Raw genomic sequence first — 21591 nt, 5'->3', positions numbered from 1 at the left:
AACGTTTTACCCAAAAGTTAATGAAATGGCGTAATGAGTTATCAGGGAAGGCGCTGAAGCTGGAGCATAACAGGCTCAAGAAACAATTCTGTATATTTGTAGAAAGACTTGAGCTACATATCAAATCAAAGGGTCCATTCATGTCCTCAGTGGCGTTGTCTAGCTTTGGATGCCAATGTCCCTTATAATTGCCAACTCAGAATCTGATTTGTACTGCACATGTCAACTCTCATTACACTAAATCTTCACTGAATGTGGAAATGCGGCCAGCAGTCCGTAATATATTTAAAACATTTCAAGTGTCTTCCGTACATTGATCATGTGCAACAGAAGCTGGGGGTGAGTTGTACTCCCTCGCGAGTTCACTGTCACTATAGTCTGCTGTGAGGCAGCAGTGCTAACCACTGTGCCACCGTGCCCCCACTGCTGTAGCGCAGTTGGGCTAAATTTCATGCTGTGCATTCTATGCAATATCCCCCTGTGATTGGAATATTTCTAGAGCCACCAGCATCATCTTGCTTCTTCTCTTGCCTTCTTCAAGCTTCCCTCAGTCATGTCACAACGTTATCCACCCATTTGATTTTACTATTTCCTCCTCGATTATTACCCTCAATTTTTCCTTCAATTTTTGCCAGGACAAGGCTGTCGGGTCTTGTTTCCAATGTTTTTACTTGGCTAATTTTCTCTCTCTAACTGTACTTAGCACTGTTTTTTGACACCTGAACTTCTACTCTGGCTCTAACTCACTCATTTGCCTTTCCGTCCATCCAGCTGATTCTGAGCACTTTCTACCGTACTGTTACAGAGAGAGAAAAACTGAAATTTTGTATCCACTCCACCCCGACCATAAGTGAAGGTGTTTTTGAATTATTTTTGACATAGGCTATCCCCAAACCTTCAGTGTGGGGTCCAATTTAATAATTACACATGGCATATTTGCATTATAATTAACTCAGAAGGTTAATTTAACATTTCGCATTCAAACCTGGGGGCGGGGTGGAGGCAGTGGGGCAAGTGTTTGCAACCTCAAACATACATGCGCACACACGCACATGCACACACACATACACACACACACACACACACATGCACGCACACACACACACGCACACATGCACACACATACATGCACACACACATACACACACACACATGCATGCACACACACACACGCACACATGCACACACATACATGCACACACACATACACGCACACACACACGCGCACACGCACACACACACATGCACACACACATGCACACATGCACACAGACACACATACAGTAATCGCGCACAGAAAGGAGGAAGATTTACAATTATGGGCAAAAATAATAAAAGAAACACAGAAATTAATATTAGTTACATGCTTTCCAAAGTCCAAGAAGTCTAAAGTCCAGATGGTGCTTTTTCCTTGGCGAAGTTCAGTCCAGATAAGTTCTTGGTTGGAAACAACACAAGAATCCTTGAAATGAATGATGAAGTTACACGATGGAGTATCTGTGTTTGGAGTGCTTGGCAGGTCAGTACCAAATGTTTCAAGTAAGTTTAGCCAAGTAGCAGTTGAAATGTTGCATGTTGCAACAGTGAATCCTTTTAAGACCCTTTTTAAAATACTTGTACATGTGGTTGTTGTACAGAAGATATGAAAGTGTTAGCAGAAGCGATATCATGTAACACTTGTCAAAACCTCAGTTTTCCATTAGGGATGTAGGTGAGCCAGAATGGTGGAAAGTGTGTTATTTACAATCAGTGCAACCTTTGTGATGGAATTGAAAAAAACCATATACCCTCTGCTGTTTTCTTTACAATAATTTTAATAATTAAAATAGGTTCCCCAAAAATGCTGGTAATCTGAAATCAGGACAGATGAACACCAATCGTACCCAACAGACTTGCAGCACATGGAAAAGAGAGAATATTTAATGTTTTCGACACATCCTGCATCAGAATCCAATGAAAGAGCCCGTTTTTTGTTAACGTTAAGTGCATTTAAAATTTTATTAAACTTAAATATATTTATGATATGCACTAGTTAATTCTCTATGATGTTGTCCATGGTGACAGAGGTAAGTTGCTTCCACATATGCAAGCTGGCAAACAGGGAGACATTTTATTCCCAAATGGCATTCATTGGCCAGAATCTCCATAGTTACAGTCAACCCTTCACATGCAAGATTTAATTTCTAACTGTTTATGCAATCAGTTTTAAAGTTAAATGATGAAATTGAAGTGTGACCAAAAATGATGTCAAGTGTGTGTGTATGAGTGTTTTTTTAAATATATATGTGCATATATACATATATATTGCAAATTGGCATGGCATGGTGGCAAAGTGGTTATCACTGCTGCCTCAGTGCCAGGGACTCGGGTTTAATTCCAGCCTTGGGTGACTCTCTGTGTGGAGTTTGCGCATTCTCCCCGTGTCTGCATGGGTTCCCTCCGGGTGTTGCGGTTTCCTTCCACACTCCCAAGATGTGCAGGTTAGGTTGATTGGCCGTGCTAAATTGCCCCTTAGTGTCAGGGGATTAGCAGGGTGAATATGTGGGGTTATGGAAATAGGAGCTGGGGGGGGGATTATTGTTGGTGCAGGCTCAGTGAGCCCAATGGTCTCCTTCTGCACTGGAGGGATTCTATGGCCTCCTATAATGCAGCTACATCTCTCTGGGAATTCTTCTTGCACCATCCTGAATATCTTCTTTCCTCTAGCATTAAACAGCATCGGTGACAGAAGAGACCTGTGCCTGACTCCCTTCTGGAATTGGTTTGTATGCTTATTACCAACTCTGACTACCCTGTATAGCTCTTGCATTAGCGAAACAAGATGCTTGGGCGCACCAAGTGTCTTCCATAGACTATCATACTGGATAGTGTTGAAAGCTTTGTCAGAGTCTGAGAACAGGAACCGAAGCTAGGCTCCTGCCTTATCTTCACATTTCAGCATGAGATTTCTGAGCAGAAACAGAGCGTCGGTTATACCCTTTCCAGGAGTGAAGCCAAATTGCTGCTCTGGGTGGACATTTCCTCTCCGCAACCTAATTAAAAGCGCTGCAGCCTCCTTGAAAAGCAAGCGCAGGGAGGAAAATGCAAGGAGGGGAAATCCTCAGCCAGAAACTCACCCCAAGCTCAATCACCTGTGCTACTTTGTCTTAATTGCAGCAGAACTTTCTAGGCACTGATTGGCCTTAGCCATCAGCTATATACACCACCGCACATCCCAGATGATGGACATAATCATCTTCGCCTCAAGAACAAGAAGAGACTCCTGCACAAATTGTAGAGTTGCACCGGCTCATGTCCAATGTACTTGAAATAGAATAAATACAGAGCATTCCTGCCCCGGCTATAAAGTGGCTGTTATAAGCTTGCTCTGTGCGCTACTTGTTAAACCCACCCTCTCCTTATATTCAGTAACACATGATTTATTACAGACTCATTAAAAAAAAATGACAATGTCGGGTAGAAAATCCTTGAGACTCCCTATGTCCTTGATCATGAAATATGAGCATATCTTGTTGTTTTGTCAAATAAATCTCTTTGTTACCAATTATCTTGGACCTTGAGCTCATTATGAAAACCAGGTCAGAATAAAGATACATTGCAAGCGGACTTTGTACTCGCACTGAATTGGTTTTCCCTCAATCTGTTATAGATGTTGACATATTTGTGATCATATATGTGCCTTATAGACACCATTAAATCCAAAGTAAAACTGTGTTTGGTCAATGAGAATGGTGCATGCGTGTTTATTTGGTGGGAGATGCTGTTCTCTGCATTACACTGCTGAAGAAAGAGAAGGAAGAAGGAGAAGACAGGGTGGCACGGTGGCACAGTGGTTAGCACTGCTGCCTCACAGTGCCAGGGACCCGGGTTCGATTCCCAGCTTGGGTCACTGTCTGTGTGGAGTCTGTATGTACTCCCCGTGTCTGTGTGGGTTTCCTCCGGGTGCTCTGGTTTCCTCCCACAGTCTGAAAGACGTGCTGGTTAGGTGCATAGGCCATGCTAAATTCTCCTCAGTGTACCCGAACAGGCATTGAAGTGTGGCGACAAGGAGATTTTCACAATAACTTCATTACAGTGTTGATGTAAGCCTATTTGCGAATAGTAAATAAATTTGCTTAAACCTTTACAGCGATTCACTAGAGTGCATACCTTGCATCCTAACTAATGTCTTGGTGATCTGACACAAATTATTTAAAAAAATATCCTGCCTTGTTTCTTAAGCAATTTAGGATCATCATAAGAACCTTTAGTACTATCAGGTACACCTCGGTTTGGCACTGAGCCCTGTAGGCCAGAATGCTCCAGATTAGGGGGAAGTAATTGATCCCTGCCTAGAATATAACTGGCCTCATTTTCCCAGGCTAGGAAGAGGAAAATCAGCCAGAGCCCCCACTCCTGATTATTATGAAGTCAAAGAATCATAGAATCTTACAGTGCAGAAGGAGGCCATTCAGCCGATCGAGCTTGCACCAACAACAATCTCACCCAGTCCCTATCTCCGTAACCCCATGCATTTACCCTAGCTAGACCCCCTGACACTAAGGGGCAATTTAGCATGGCCAATCCACCTAACCCGCACATCTTTGGACTGTGGGAGGAAACCGGAGCACCCAGAAGAAACCCACGCAGACACGAGGAGAATGTAGAAATGCCACACAAACAGTGACCCAAGCTGGGAATCGAACCCAACTTTCTGGCTCTGTGAGGCAGCAGTGCTAACCACGGTGCCACCATGCTGCAACGTTTAGCATAACGTGTGTTGTGTGGAAGATAGGCTTGGGTTCATTTATGTTGTCTTGGCAGACATTCACTGTCCAGTCCTGAAGAATGGCCCATTGTATAACATACTGAAGACTACCTGTGAGCTGTGAACAAGCTGCAGTCTATTTGATAATGGCATGCTTTCAGATGGAGCAGAGTGAATGGAACAAAAATTAAACAAAAAAATTCATAAATATTTTCCCTGCATGCTACCTTACTTTGGGTGTTTTTTACCTATTTATAGGGCACAAAGGGGGCAGCATGGTGGCACAGCGGTTAGCACCAGGGACTCAGGTTCACTTCTGGCCACAAAGCTGTGCGTGCACAATGATCTTGGTAAATGCTCCCAACGTCTTCTCATGAGACTTTGCACACTTCCGGGCCATTCCGCAATCGCCCCAGACACGTAACATGCTGGATTGCCACTTATTTCAGATTTGCGAAATATGCTAAAAAGATGAATGACAGCTCTTTCTACAACTTGCCTTTCTTTATGCCAATTATTCCAGTTTCCTGAAAAATTTGACTGCCTGTTGGGGTAGGGTCTCTACGAAGTGGTGCTCTCCACCCCCTCACCATTAATTATACCTGAACAATCGGTTTAACGGGTGATTTAATTGTGGAAATCATCACAGTTAAGCTGGATCCTGGTTTCACCTGATTTGAGATCCATTCTGGTAATCATTCTGGCTGCTTCACTCCTCCATAGCCCAGAGGTAGTGAAATGTGGCTGTTATCAGTTCGCATTGTGCAGAATGCGAGTTGAATATAGGATCTTGGGGCTACATGGCTCAGTTCCACACTCAGTAAATTGATCCATTATCAAAGGAGACTAAGCTGGTACTTCTGAAATTGTGGATATTAATCATACTCAAATCACAATATGCTGCCTACAGTCTGCTTCAAGGGTTGTTGGGCTCAACTCTATGCTGAATATGAGACACTGAGGAAGGGGGATAATTTTGTATGCTTGAAACAGGCATTTTTTCTGGCCAGGGGAAGGAGGTGGAATGTGAATCAACAGGCAAGAAACCCAGACACAGCATGGCAATTTGAAATGAGAGCGGAATTTAAACAGAATCTATTTTTGCTCTTGCAAAAGTTTTAATCTGCAGTGTAAGACTCGTGAATTTAGAGAGTAGATGTAAACATTTTTTGGGTGTCACGAGTTGACATTTAAAAAAAATTCTCCAGCCCTTTAAACATGACAAAACCCAAAGCTGAAGCTGTTAGTTAAAGTTAAAAAAAAGCCACCTCTTTGATTGACAGGCTAGCTCACGTGGGTGAGACGCAAACCATTTACCATTTGTTCCTGCAGTTTTGATAGAATATTTTGTTGACGTTTCCCAAGGGCTGTTATGATAGCTGAGTTCATTGTGAATGCTTGACTGAGTTTCAAAAGCTACAAATTATCTCCGCGGAAAGGTTGAATTCACATTTTTATTGACAGTTTAAAGAGGATATTAAATGATTTGTTCCTTTTGATGTTGTTATTGAATAGAACTTTGGGGGCGATCTTATTGACTCATCAAGCCGGTCGATCGGTGAATAGTTTCATGAATAAAATTTTTAAAAAATAACAAGCCTGTATGAGTGATGGTTGAATTAGATTGTTAGAAGTTTTTTTTTATCTCCACAGGTCTCCTGAGGTCTGTCCATACTGGATAGTGATGAGTGGCTATGGAAGTGAAATAGGAGTAGGAAGAGACATGGAGAAAGGCATGGGGGCATGGAGGATATGAAGGGGAATCATAGAATAGAATCCCTACAATGCAGAAGGAGGCCATTCGGCCCATCGAGCTTGCACCGGCAACAGTCCCATCCAGGCCCTATTCCTGTAACCTCATATATCTACCCTGCTAAACCCCCTGACACTAAGGGGCAATTTAGCATGGCCAATCAACCTAACCCGCACATTTTTGGAGTGTGGGAGGAAACTAGAGCACCCGGAGGAAACCCACGCAGACACACAGGGAGAATGTGCAAACTCCACACAGATGGTCACCCGAGGCTGGAATTGAAACCAGGTCCCTGTCGCCCGATGGCACTATCCTGACTTGGAAATATTTTGTCATTCCTCCATCATTGCCAGTCAGAATCCATCTCTAACAGGGCAGTGGGTGCAGCTACATTGAGTAAACCGCAATGATTCAAGAAGGCAAATTACTACCTTCTTTGCAAAGGCAACTGGGGCTGGCCTTGCCATTGACATCCATTCCCATGAATGAATTTAAAAGATGCATTGGCATTATATAAAAGTAAAGAAGTGTTGTTGCAATTGTATAGGGCGTTGGTGAGACCACATCTGGAGTATTGTATCCAGTTTTGGTCTCCTTATTTGAAGAAGGATGTGGTGCCATTTGAGGCAGTTTAGAAGACGTTCACCAGATTGATTCCGGGGATGAAAGGCTTCACGTATGAGGAGAGATTAAACAGTTTGGGCTTGGTACTCGCTGGAGTTTAAAAGGATGAGAGTGGAACTGATCGAGGTATATAAAATTTAAAAAGGGGTTGATAAAGTAAATGTAGACCAAATGTTTCCTCTTATGGGGCAATCTAGACAAGAGGTCACAGGTATAGGTTGCGAGGCGATAGATTTAAAACTGAGATGAGGAGGAACTACTTATCGCAGAGGGTGGTGAATTTGTGGAACCCGTTGCCCCATAGTGCAGTGGAGTCTGAATCGTTGAATGGTTATAAGAGGGAGATAAACATATTTCTAATAAAAAAAAAGGGAAAGAGGGATATGGGGAACAGGTAGGGAGGTGGATTAGAGACCAGAGAGAGATCAGCCATGATCTGATTGAATGGCGGAGCAGGCTCGAAGAGCTGCATTTGCCTACTTCTGCTCCTAATTCCGATGTTCCTAAGTTCCTAACCTCCTTGGATTCCAAGCCTCTGGTGTATCACAGGCAGCTGCAACTCTAAGGACACTGACATTTCCCTTTTTGCTGACAACACTACTCTGAGTATGTTGGGTCTCTGAAGATACAAACACTTGGGGCCTGCAGTAGCTTTCTCCAGCAACAGTTGCCACACATAGAGACTAAAGTCACACCAGAAGAGCTAAATACTGTTTGCAGCTTGCTAATGTCACTGTGATGAATGTTTCCTGCAGTAGAATTGTACTGAGTACTGTAACTAATTAAATACAAATTCATTAGAAATTATTAGTCATAACTCAGCACTGTTGGCTTACAATGACCTCCCAGGATGTCATTATCTGGAGAAGTGGGTTCCATAATTCCTTTTCTTTCCACCAAAGTTTGAATTTAACACAATGTGGGCGTGTCCCCTGTCCACATGGATCATGAATTTTACTGCATGATTGATACGGAGCTACCGATGTTAGGAATATAGTCAGTAATGTGTGTACACCACTGTCCCCGGCAATGTTAAAGATTCTTTTATCCTTACCAATTTAGATGAGAAATTTATCGGAGGTGGGAATGGGTGTTGACGCAAAAACTGCTACGCTATGAACCTTTTTTTATTCATTTGTGGGACATGGGCGTCGCTGGCTGGCTGGCATTTATTACCCATCTCTATTTGCCCTTGTTCAGAGGACAGTTGAGAGTTAACCACATTGCTGTGGCTCTGGAGTCACATACAGGCCAGACCAGGTAAGAATGGCAGATTTTCTTCCCTAAAAGACATTCGTGAACCAGAGGAGATTTTCCGATAATTGACAACGATTTCATCAAAACATAAACAGAAAATGCTGGAAAATCTCAGCAGGTCTGACAGCATCTGTGGAGAGAGAACAGAGCCAATGAGCGGGATTTTATGGCCTCACTTGGAAGAGACCGTAAGATCCCACCCGAGGGGAACGGAGATTTCCATTGTGGGACCCTCGCTCGCGCCGATTCCGGGGCTGGTGAGCTGGTAGATTTCGAGCCAATGATTCGAGCCTGGATGACTCTTCGTCAGGGCAGAGACAATGATTTCATGATCATCAGTGGATTCTTAATTCCAAATATTTTATCGTGAATTCAAATTCCGTCATGTGCCGTGGCGGGATTCGAACCCGGGTCCCCAAAGCATTAGCTGAGTTTCTGGATTAATAGTCTATGAACTTTGAACTCCTTTAAATGGTCAAGACGGCAGGTGTGAGCAGAGTAGGAAGTTGGCAATCAGATCACTTGGCGCAATCAGGTGTAGCTGTTGCATTTCATTCCCAATTTTTGGGGCGAAGTTTCATTATTGCGAGTTAGTAGCAGCAAGATATCCAGAGAAAAACCTTCCAGGGAAAAACATGCGAGTGTAAAAGGGAAGCCAGGCTGTGATGAGCAGTCGCATGGCTGACAACTGCTGAGGAATTAGAAGCCTGTCAGTGAGGATTCGGATCCAAGTTCTTTAATAAACCGTTTCACTTTCGTCAGCAGAACCCCTGCCTCTTCTGTTCAGTAAATGAGCGAGTACAAAGGACTAAGTTTGGGAATCAAAGAAAAAGCTTATAAATAAAAGGTTGTTTGATCCCAGAGGGGGTCCATCAACAGCAATGAACCCACAGGGCTTTCTGACTTGGATCCCTTATTTTCCGTTGATTTTTAATTGCCTGCCACTTGCTCTTAATACAGATTACTTTATTGATCTTTATGCTGATGACACCTTTCTGACTATCAAATAACTGGAACCTGCTGGAGTTTAATCTCATGATTGGGAAGGTGGAGAACTTCATTCGAATCAAACTGGGAGAGCTGCTGCGTATAAAGTGACTTTAGAAGGGAATTTCAGAGGCAAGCGGGGATTATTAAATGGATCGGGGCCAGGGTTGGAAGTGGGAAGGCGCACAATTTGGCAATCCTTGCCTCCGTGTCAGTCCCTTGCCATGATCCTGACCCCCCAAGCTGTTTTGAATTAGTGAGGCTCGGAATCAGGTTGGCTGCCCGCCAGGAAGCAGTGGGCAACCAATTATATTTAATTGAGGGGCCTATTCATGCCCCATTTCATCACCAACTGGAACTTCCAGCCACCAATACGGGCGATCTATGGCCTGAGCCACATAAAAATAAATTTACCTTCAATTGTCTCCCATTATCTTCATCTTCAAATCAGCCAGTGAGGCCGCAGATCAGAGGTCTTGCTTTGGATCTCCAGCGTCCCACCATCCCTGATTGGGCAGCGAGCCCACTGCCTACCATTAATTGGCCTTTCAAAAATCCAGCTGGGCGTATCTATAACCGGCCATGCAGGGTCACAACTCCCAACTGAAATGGCGGCTGGTTTCCAGCCCCGGGTTGATAGCCTGGTCAAGCAGGCCGTGTTCTAGACAAGATTGGAAATGGGGACCAGTGCTCATCAATCATAATGACTACTCTGCTCTTAACTTACACACGGAACCCAGATCTTCGGAGAGTCAGACCAACTCCTTCGAGATTTAGAAATGGTGGGCAGGCCCCAATTCTGTGAATCACTTTCCCATTCTCAGCGACCACAATCTTCGCTGGCTCAGAGAAGCATATGCCCACACCACGCACTCCCGACCTGGCAGGCTCTATTGTAGGGATAGTTTATCTCATACTTTCCCCACTCCCATACAAAATTTCCATGGATTTAGTCCAGTTCTGGATGACGCTTGGGCCAAAGCTCCTCAGTGGAATAGTGGCACCGACTCTCCTTTGAGTCATATTCGAAGGGTTAACTCCATTTCTTGCTCCACAGATGCTGGCAGACCTTGTCAGTTTCTGCAGCACTTTCTGCTTTTGTTTCAGATCTGCGGGATCTGCAGCACCATAGTTTTATTTTAGTAATCCGGAGGCCCAGACTAATACTCTGAGAGCATGGACAGCTGGTCGAATTTAAATTAAATGAATTAGAACAAAGAACAAAGAACATTACAGCACAGGAACAGACCCTTCGGCCCTCCAAGCCTGCACCGACCATGCTGCTCGACTTAACTAAAACTCCCTACTCTTCCGGGGATCATAATCCTCTATTCCCATCCGATTCATGTATTTGTCAAGACGTCTCTTAAAAGTCATTACCGTTTCTGCTTCCACTCCCTCCCCCGGCAATGAGTTCCAGGCACCTACCACCCTCTGTGTAGAAAGTCTGCCTCGTACATCTCCTTTAAACGTTGCCCCTCGCACCTTAAACCTATGCCCCCTAGTAATTGACTCTTCCATCCTGGGAAAAAGCTTCTGACTATCCACTCTGTCCGTGCCTCTCATAATCTTGTAGACTTCTATCAGGTCACCCCTCAACCTCCGTCGTTCCTGTGAGAACAAACCAAATTTCTCCAACCTCTCCTCATAACTAATGCCCTCCATACCAGGCAACATCCTGGTAAATCTTTTCTGTACCCTCTCCAAAGCCTCCACATCTTTCTGGTAGTGTGGCAACCAGAATTGAACACAATATTCCAAGTGCAGCCTAACTAAGGTTCTATAAACCTGCAACATGACTTGCCAAGGTAGTCAAGAAGGAATGCCATATGCCTTCTTGACTACCTTCCCCACCTGCATTGCCACTTTCAGTGACCTGTGTACCTGTACACCCAGATCTCTTTGCCTATCAATACTCTTAAGGGTTCTGCCATTTACTGTATATTTCCTATCTGTATTAGACCTTCCAAAATGCATTACCTCACATTTGTCCGGATTAAACTCCATCTGCTATCTCTCCGCCCAAGTCTCCAACCGATCTATATCTTGCTGTATCCTCTGATGGTCCTCATCGCTATCCACAAGTCCACCAACCTTTGTGTAATCCGCAAACTTACTAATCAAACCAGTTACATTTTCCTCCAAATCATTTATATATATTACAAACATCAAAGGTCCCAGCACTGATCCCTGAGGAACGGCACTTGTCACAGCCCCCCATTCAGAAATGTACCCTTCCACTGCTACCCTCTGTCTTCTTTGACTGAGCCAATTTGAAATTAAAAGCTAGTCTCAGTGATGGTGATCATGAAACTATTGTTGATTGTCATGAAAATACATCTGGTTCATTAATGTTCATGATGTGGAGATGCCGGCGTTGGACTGGGGTAAACACAGTAAGAGTTTTAACAACACCAGGTTAAAGTTCAACAGGTTTATTTGGTAGCAAATGCCATTAGCTTTCGGAGCGGTGCTCCTTCGTCAGATGGAGTGGAAATCTGGGTCACTGTCTGTGTGGTGTTTGCACATTCTCCCCGTGTCTGTGTGGGTTTCCTCCGGGTGCTCCAGTTTCCTCCCACACTTCAAAGGTTGATTGCGGGTTAGGTTGATTGGCCATGTTGGATTGCCCCTTATTGTCAGGTGGGATTAGTGGGGTAAATATGTGGGGTTACGGGGATAAGACCTGGGTGGGATTGTTGTCGGTGCAGGCTCAAGGGGCCAAATGGCCTCCTTCTGCACTGTAGATTCTATGATACTATAATACTCTATTCCGAAGGGAAATTTACCTGCTCACGCTGACAAAGTCTCTTGCTGGAATTTTACCGCCTCGCCTGCCCGAGGCTTGTAAGAACGGAGAATGCCGTTCTGCAAGCCTCTTCTGCCCCAATTCCTGGGCCGGCGTGCTGGTAAAATTCCGGCATCTAACTCTGAGTTAGATTCGGAGATTCTGGACAGTTCCAACATATTTATCTGAATAGTTACCCAAGAAATGTTAGACAGAAAAATTCTCAACTAACTTCTGGGCAACCATACCACTGAACACCCAACCACCCGTACTGACCCCGCTTGTCTACCTTCCCCCCTGCCCCCGACTTCACTCTCAACCCCCTGACTACACCCTCTCCACATCCCCAACTCTCCTTGACGCAACCTGACTACTCTTCAACACCCAGATCCCCACTGACCCCCAGACTCCCTCCCCCGATGGCCCCCCCAATTCAACCCTACTAGCCCCGGCCACTTCACTCTCCTCAACCCCCTGACTCGCCAGACCCCCGACTCCTGCTGACGCGACCTCACCAAGCTACCTCGCACCACCTCACCCACCCTTTCCCCTTACCCGTCTACTTCACCCACCCACTTCCCTACCCACTTACCTTTCCAAAGAAGCTTTTGAACATTCAAACTCACTACTTATGAGAATAAAAGGGGCACAACCTCTGCCTGAATTTTCTTAGTCGACATTGCCAAGGTTTCCTGTGCCGATTGACTTTTGCAGGGTTCTCTGCTGGAAGATTGGCTAGAAAATCTGAGGAAGGTAAGTGGATATTTTCTTTGTCAGATCGAGTTTGGAGACAGAGGTTCAAACTCTGATCAGAAGATTTGGGCCAAGATTAACATGGCCTGCCAACATTCCACGTTCGAGCCAACTGGGCCAAGGCCTTGATGGGAACTATGATGTGGAGATGCCGGCGTTGGACTGGGGTGGACACAGTAAGAAGTCTCACAACACCAGGTTAAAGTCCAACAGGTTTATTTGGAATCACGAGCTTTCAGAGCGCTGCCCCTTCATCAAGTGAGTGATGAAGGAGCAACCCCTCGAGAGCTCATGATTCCACATAAACCTGTTGGACTTTAACCTGGTGTTGTGAGACTTCTTGGTGGGAACTGGGAAGCCATGTGAGTATCTGAGACTATGAACTCTCCCGCAAGAGCGGAAGGTGAGAAAAAATATCCCGTTTTGGATAATGACAGGAGGGAGTTGCAACAGGGGATAAACAGATACAAAGTCAGCTGGAGCCTGTGTAAGCAATTTCAGATGTTTCTGCCTCAGTTGACAATGTCTCGACGGAGGAAAAAAATGAGAGGATTTAAAGAAATTTCCTGACCTAACTTTTATTTTTTAAACAGATTCCTGACAGGAAGTCCAAGATTTGAAAAGTGAACCTATTTCGGAAAATACAACATCCCCCCCCGAGGGTTTCTGGACCTTCAGTCGACTTGCAGTAATTTGAGATGACTGTAGCCTCAATTTTCAGTTTGCTGAGAGAGACTATAGCAGCTGGGGTACTAAAGGGAAGGAAACACCACTGCTGCAGATAGAACATTTGAAGTTCCATTAACTGCCTTTGCTTGAAAATAGTTAATGGGTTTGAACTTTGGTCCTTTACCTGTGGCCCTTTCCTCCCCCCTTTGCTTAACTCAATTTCCTTAGGGAGCCTCTTTAGCCTAACCCACCCAAACTCCCACTGCGATGTTAATCTATTCTTGCCTTTATAGATGTTGAGTGAAATGCTGTGTTTTTAACACAGCAGTATGTTCCAGAATTTTTTGTGTTGTGGGTGAATGTGGTCAGGTGATTGAACAAGTGTGTAGGAGAAAATAGAAGCTAGTAAAGGAAAAGGGTGGCTGGAACGCGCTGCCGGGAGAGCTAGTGGAAGCAGATACGATAGTGACTTTTAAGGGGCGTCTTGACAATTACATGAATAGGATGGGAATAGAGGGATACGGTCCCCTGAAGGGTAGGGAGGTTTAGTTCAGACAGGCTGCGTGGTCGGTGCAGGCTTGGAGGGCCGAAGGGCCTGTTCCTGTGCTGTAATTTTCTTTGTTCTTTGTTCTAAAGTCACCATAGCACCAGATGATGGTAGGCTGTTCTCCCCTTTGAAGGGCAGAGCTAACTGGTGGTGATTTAACCTGAGGATCACCACAGGGCAGCGAGCGGCAAGGTCGAGAAGGTGGGGCCTTCATAAATAACCTCAGTCGGTATGGGAATTGAACCTGCGTTGCTGGCGTCACTCTGCATCATGGTGAAGTGTGGTCAATAGGGTTTTAAAGAGGTCTTTAAGGGTTGAACAGATATAGCGAGGCAGAAAGTAACAGAATGTGGGTCCATCATGGCTGCAATCTCTGCCCGTTATCACACATTGAGGATGGAATTTATACACTATCCTAAAGTGAAAGAAGTGGAAATGGAGGAATGAAGAAATAGGATGGAAGAAAGGATAAAAGCAAATTACTGTTGGACTTTAACCTGGTGTTGTGAGACTTCTTGGTGGGAACTGGGAAGCCATGTGAGTATCTGAGACTATGAACTCTCCCGCAAGAGCGGAAGGTGAGAAAAAATATCCCGTTTTGGATAATGACAGGAGGGAGTTGCAACAGAGGATAAACAGATACAAAGTCAGCTGGAGTTTGGGTGGGTTAGGCTAAAGAGGCTCCCTAAGGAAATTGAGTTAAGCAAAGGGGGGAGGAAAGGGCCACAGGTAAAGGACCAAAGTTCAAACCCATTAACTATTTTCAAGCAAAGGCAGTTAATGGAACTTCAACTGTTCTATCTGCAGCAGTGGTGTTTCCTTCCCTTTAGTACCCCAGCTGCTATAGTCCCTCTCAGCAAACTGAAAATTGAGGCTACAGTCATCTCAAATTACTGCAAGTCGACTGAAGGTCCAGAAACCCTCGGGGGGGGATGTTGTATTGTCTTTCATCACTGACTTGATGAAGGGGGCAGCACTCTGAAAGCTCGTGATTCCAAATAAACCTGTTGGACTTTAACCTGGTGTTGTGAGACTTCTTACTGTGTCCACCCCAGTCCGACGCCAGCATCTCCACATCACAGCTTTGACAAAGGGTCATCTGGACTCGAAACGTCAGCTCTTTTCTCTGCTTACAGATGCTGCCAGACCTGCTGAGATTTTCCAGTGTTTTCTCGTTTGGTAATAGGATGGAAGAAACTTTGGATGGGTTTTCATGAAAATGTGATCAATGCTTTAGTGTATTTACTAACTGAGTCCCTGATATTCTTTATTAATAAAAGTTGACACAAGAACGGACTTCGGATGCTGTTTTCTCTGCCTAGCTTTTGTATTTAAATTAATATAAGTGTGTAGGAGGTGGGATAGGGAGAGAGCAGCAGCAATAGATGCAGCAACTGTAAAGACAGATGGGATAATGTTAACTTCTGGAGATTGTGTGAATCAGGCAATAGAAATTGGTTACCATTACAAAAATCTGCCCTGTTATGCTTTCCATTCATGTCAATAATAAACAAAATCAGATGGGTTGTACAATGCGCAATCAATCGATACTGCCTGTTTTACACCATTGGCCAAAGTCATAAACTCTCCCCCACTGAGAGAGACAAGTAGCAGTTAGTATTGTTTCTTGGCCTTCTGTGACTCACCGTTTGCCAACATCCAACACATGGGATTAGTGAGGCTGTGCTTGTGCATTCATTATTGCACAGCACTGGATACTGGGAGCGCTGCTATCACTCTGTCACTGCAGCTGTTGAGAGCAGCCATTTTTTCTGACTATTCCCAGCTGTGTTGGAGAGAAACAGCCAGAATGTTTTCTTTGCTGCCGTAGAGGCAGATTTTTGTCCGCTTGTTTTTCCCAAACATTATGTGCATTGAAGTGAGAGATGTTAGTGTTCGGGAATGGAACATTTTGTGCTCTGTATGCCCAAGAGTCTTGGGTTAGACACTCATCCAGTGATGTGCCTTAAAGGAATATTGATGCAGTGGAGGTATCCTTAGACAGGGTGAGTTCCTAGGCTCGCACGCCACTTCAAAGAGCCATATTGATTCTCAGGTCAAACCTGTTCTCTTGTTAAGAGCAAATTACTGCGGGTGCTGGAATCCGAAACCAAAAGAGAAAATGTTGGAAAATCTCAGCAGGTCTGGCAACATCTGTAAGAAGAGAAAAGAGCTGACGTTTCGAGTCCAGATGCCTTTAAGCTTTGACAAAGGGTCATCTGGACTCAAAATGTCAGCTCTTTTCTCTCTTAACAGATGCTGCCAGACCTGTTGAGATTTGCTGCCTCGGAAAAGCAGCCAGCATAATTAAAGCCAAGCACCCTGGACATTCTCTCTTCCATCTTCTTCCGTCAGGAAAAAGATACAAAAGTCTGAAGTTACGTACCAACCGACTCAAGAACAGCTTCTTCCCTGCTGCCATCAGACTTTTGAATGGACTTACCTCGTATTACGTTGATCTTTCCCTACTCCCTAGTTATGACTGTAACACTACATTCTGCACTCTCTCCTTTCCTTCTCTATGTACGGTATGCTTTGTCTGTATCGCGCGCAAGAAACAATACTTTTCACTGTATGCTAATACATGTTGTGGCGATGCCGGCGTTGGACTGGGGTGAACACAGTAAGAAGTCTCACAACACCAGGTTACATGTGACAAAAATAAATCAAATCAAAAGATTTTCCAGCATTTTCTCTCCTGCTCCCTTGCTGACGCTGTGTGCATTACAGATTTAGGCACTCGTGTAGTATTAAATACAGGAACATGTGGTACTGTGATATGTGGCTAATATTGATTTTTACACATTTTCTTTACTTTCATTACTAATTTAGTCAGTCCACATTTCATTATCCCCTTCTCTTCCGAAGACATTAACCCTTTGATCAACAGAGGGATGTTTGGTTATTTTCTTCCCCAACCTTAAAGTAGTGCTGCTGAAAATAAATGTGAATTAAACCTCGATAGTCTATCTCCTTAAACTCTTTCAGCTGGATAAACGTCCAAACACTGGGGAGAAAGTTATTTTTGAGACTTGTGAATTAAACACCAACTTGCAGTGTTGCAGATCTGAGTTTAAGTTTATTTATTATTGTCACAAGTAGGCTTACATTAACACTGCAATGAAGTTACTGTGAAAATCCCCCAGTCACCACACACTCTGGTGCCTGCTCGGATACACTGAGGGAGAATTTAGCATGGCCAAAGCACCCAACCAGCACATCTTTCAGACTCTGGGAGGAAACCAGAGCACCTGGAGGAAACCCATGCAGACACAGGGAGAACGTGCAGGCTCCGCACAGATAGTGACCCAAGCCAGGAATCGAACCCAGGTCCCTGGCGATCTGAGGCAGCAGTGCTAACCACTGTGCCACCATGCCATCACATAGTCTATAGTTAAATACGCACCAATTTCAAAACCATTGCGCTGAGACTGTGCTGTGAGAAAGTAATGAAGGCTTAACATATTGTTATTTTAGCTGTACTCAGTATTTATTGTAAACTGGCTAACAACTCTGCTGAAATACTAGAGAGAGGGGCAATGTTAAATGTTCTTGCATTACCATCCCTTGCTATAAATCCAAGATCCCAATAAATTGTGTTTCCACCTCCCGGGCATGAGGTATTGACTTCTGTGGGAAACAGTTTCACAGATGTTGACAGAAACTTCTGGAAAGGCACAGCAAGGCTGTCAGTGCTTGGAATATTAAAATTTCAGAAAGGGATTACTATCTGTCTATCATTTTAATTCTAACTTCCACTCATTTCATGGGCATGATGGTGGAATATTTGATTTTACACTTGCAAATGGCTAGCTATTTTAACTGCATTTTAATTGCCCCCCCTCATCTGGTTTGCATCAAATGTGTGTGTGGGGGGATGTTAAAGACTATGTTGTTTTGACATTCAGCTGCTAACCTGACATCTCAGTAGACAAACCAGATACACATAATTGTTGAGTCTAATTATGAGGCAACTTGTCAGAAAAGCTCACCTGGTTCACTAATGGCCTGTCAGGAAGGAAATCTGCCATCCTTACCTGGTCTGGCCTACATGTTGACTCCAGATCTACAGCAATGTGGTCGGAGGACAAGAAATGCTGGCCTTGCCAGTGACATCCAGATTTGATTTGATTTGATTGATTATTGTCATGTGTATTAGTATACAGTGAAAAGTATTGTTTCTTGTGCACTATACAAACCGTTCATAGGAAGGAAAGGAGAGAGTGCAGAATGTAATGTTACACTCATAGCTAGGGTGTAGGGGAAGGATCAAGAAATTGAATTAAAACATTGTTAGAAAGTTTAAAAGAGTTAGAATAAAATTTCAGAAGCATAGAACGAGAGTAAAAGATAGAATTAGAAGGTATGCTGGGCACAGCTTGCAAGAGGTCGCCATGCTCCAGTGCCATCTTGGAAAAACTTGAACTTTCAAGCGACACATCAATTATTTCATTCTCTGTTTTTAAGGATTGGCAGCTGCCGCCCAATATGGCTTGGGATCTCAGTGTGGCCGTTTTAACAGGCTCAATCCTGAGGACCACCATTTTAAACAAAGAACAAAGAAAAGTACAGCACAGGAACAGGCCCTTCGGCCCTCCAAACCTGTGCAGATCATGATGCCCTAACTATACTAAAAAAAACCCATCTGCCCTTACTCGGTCCGTATCCCCCTTTTCCCTCCCTATCCGTGTACTCATCCAGATGCCTCTTAAATGTTACCAATGTGCCTGCTTCCACCACCTCTGCTGGCAGCGTGTTCCAGGCACCCACCACTCTCTGCGTGAAAAACTTCCCTCGCACATCTCCCTTAAACTTTCCCCCTCTCACCTTGAACCTGTGCCCCCTTGTAATTGACACTTGCTCCCCGGGAAAAAGCCTCTGACTATCCATCCTGTCGATGCCAATCATAATTTTGTAGACCTCTATCAGGTCTCCCCCCAGAACAATCGAGAGATTGAAACTGAAGGTAATGAAGCACAATTCTGTCAGGACAATAGTTAATATTTTAGAAATGATCTAACCATCTCACTGACCATTCCACATCAACAATGGAAAATGGGGGAAGTAGCAGCAGATCGCAGCACCTGTGGATCTGGAGGCCAGAATCAAATCAATGGCTTCAGCACGAATTGTAATGTTGGATCATTAAGCTCCAAAAATCCATCATTAAGGGTGGCACGGTGGCGCAGTGGTTAGTACTGCTGCATCACAGTGCCAAGGACCCGGGTTCAATTCCCGGCTTTGGGTCACTGTCTGTCCAAAGTCTGCACGTTCTCCCCGTGTCTGTGTGGGTTTCCTCCGGGTGCTCTGGTTTCCTCCCACAATCCGAAAGACATGCTGGTTAGGTCTGTTGGCCATGCTAAATTCTCCCTCAGTGTACCCGAACAGGTGCCAGAGTATGGCAACTAGGGGATTTTCACAGTAACTTCATTGCAATGTTAATGTCAGCCTACTTGTGACACTAATAAATAAACTTTATCCTCCTTGGCTGCCATGGTGGAACAGGACGTTCCCTTCATTGGCCAATTATGTGACTCAACCCATCAGAATTTTAGGGTCAGACAATTGAAGTAAAGTTAATGGGTGAGCCGGCATCGGTGCAGTCGGGCATCCTCTGGGTTGGGAGGGTGCTTTGAAGCAAGACCCCACCGTGCTCAGCTGTTGTAGCTCAGTGCTGGCACCTCCTCTCACTATAGATGAATGCAGACCTCAATAATTGACCCTTTTCCAGGAAGATTGGCTGATCCAAGGAGAATTTCTTTCTAAAACAGTCATTGACCTCTAGAATAGATAATTCAAACACGCTGCAAATATTGATTCATTCCAATGCTTCAGTTGAGAGCTGGATGAATGCCGGATGCTCCATGTTATAGAAGCACTATGTGAAATGTAGCCCTGTAATGACAGTCTTCTGACTTGTATTGAACAAATAACAATGAAAAGTACAGCACAGGAACAGGCCCTTTGGGCCTCCAAGTCTGTGCCGATCATGATGCCCTAACTAAACTAAAAAAAAACCTTTTGTCCTTACTCGGTCCATATCCCTGTATTCCCTCCCTATTCATGTACCCATCCAGATGCCTCTTAAATGTTGTTAATGTGCCTGCTTCCATCACCTTCTCTGGCAGCACGTTCCGGCCACCCACCTCTCTGTGTGAAAAATCTCCCCCACACATCTTAAAACTTCTCCCCTCTCACCTTCAATCGGTTCCCCCTTGTAATTGACACTTCCACCCTTGGAAACAGCCTCTGACTATCCACCCTTTGCCTCTCATTGTTTTGTAGACCTCTATCAGGTCTCCCCTCAGACTCCGTCTTTCCAGTGAAAACAATCCTAGTTTATTCAACCTCTCCTCATAGCCAATGCCCTCGAGACTAGGCAACATCCTGGTGAACCTTCTTTGCACTCTTTCCAAAGCTTCCACATTCTTCTGGGAGTGTGGCGTCCAGAATTGCATGTAGTGATCCAAATGCGGCCTAGCCAAGGTTTTATATAGCTGCAACATGATTTGCCAACACTTGCACTCAATCTTGTGCCAAGGATTCCCGAAAAATTTCCAAATCAAAATTAAACTGGCCATTATTCAGTCAATCACTAGAGCCTTTACGTATGTCAATGAAGGCCTGTTTTAGGATGATTGTGTTTGCTACCAACACCATGCATGCATAGTTTTACTCAGTTACACCATTGAGATGGATGGTGTAGGTATCAGCCAGGACCAAAGATGGTGCTGCCCAAATCATCACAGCTGGGCAGCTGAGTGAATGGTTAATTAAAATTTCTTCCTTGTTGAATTGCTGGGCTCAAGGCATAATATTAAAACCTTCACACTTTCAAATTCAGAAAATTCAGGTCACCAAGGAACCTTTTCTCCATACCAGTCTCAGTTTTTCAAAGTTTTGATCTTCCCAAAGACCATAAAGCCATAAGATCTGAATCATAGAATCCCTACAGTACAGAAGGAGGCCATTCAGCCCGTCGAACCTGCACCGACAACAATCCCACCCCATCCTGTTAGCCCCCCATACTTACTCTGCTAATCCCCCAGAAACTAGGGTCAATTTAACCCGGCCAATCAACCTTACCTGCACGTCTTTTGATTGTGGGAGGAAACTGGAACAGCTGGAGGAAACCCACACAGACACGGGGAGAACGTGCAAACTCCACAATGACCCAAGTCGGGAATTGAACCCAGGTCACTGGCACTGTGAGGCAGCAGTGCTAACCACTGTGCCACCGTGCCGCCCCAAATAGGAGTAGAAGTAGGCCATTCGGTCCATCAAGTCTGCTCTGTCATTCAGTGAGATCATGACCGATCTGATATGATAACTGTGATACTACTGTGCCTTTAAGAAATCTCTGTCCACAAGATCTGGCGAAACCCAGAAATCCCAATTCTCACCAATGTGATCGCGATCTCTGATTTTCGCCACCCTTCACTGGCGATGTAATCAGTTTCACGCCTCAT

This window comes from Mustelus asterias, chromosome 7 (assembly GCF_964213995.1).
Source record: "Mustelus asterias chromosome 7, sMusAst1.hap1.1, whole genome shotgun sequence".
NCBI lineage: Eukaryota > Metazoa > Chordata > Chondrichthyes > Carcharhiniformes > Triakidae > Mustelus > Mustelus asterias.
The sequence above is the reverse complement of the archived record's forward strand: the minus strand, read 5'-3'. Positions refer to the sequence as shown.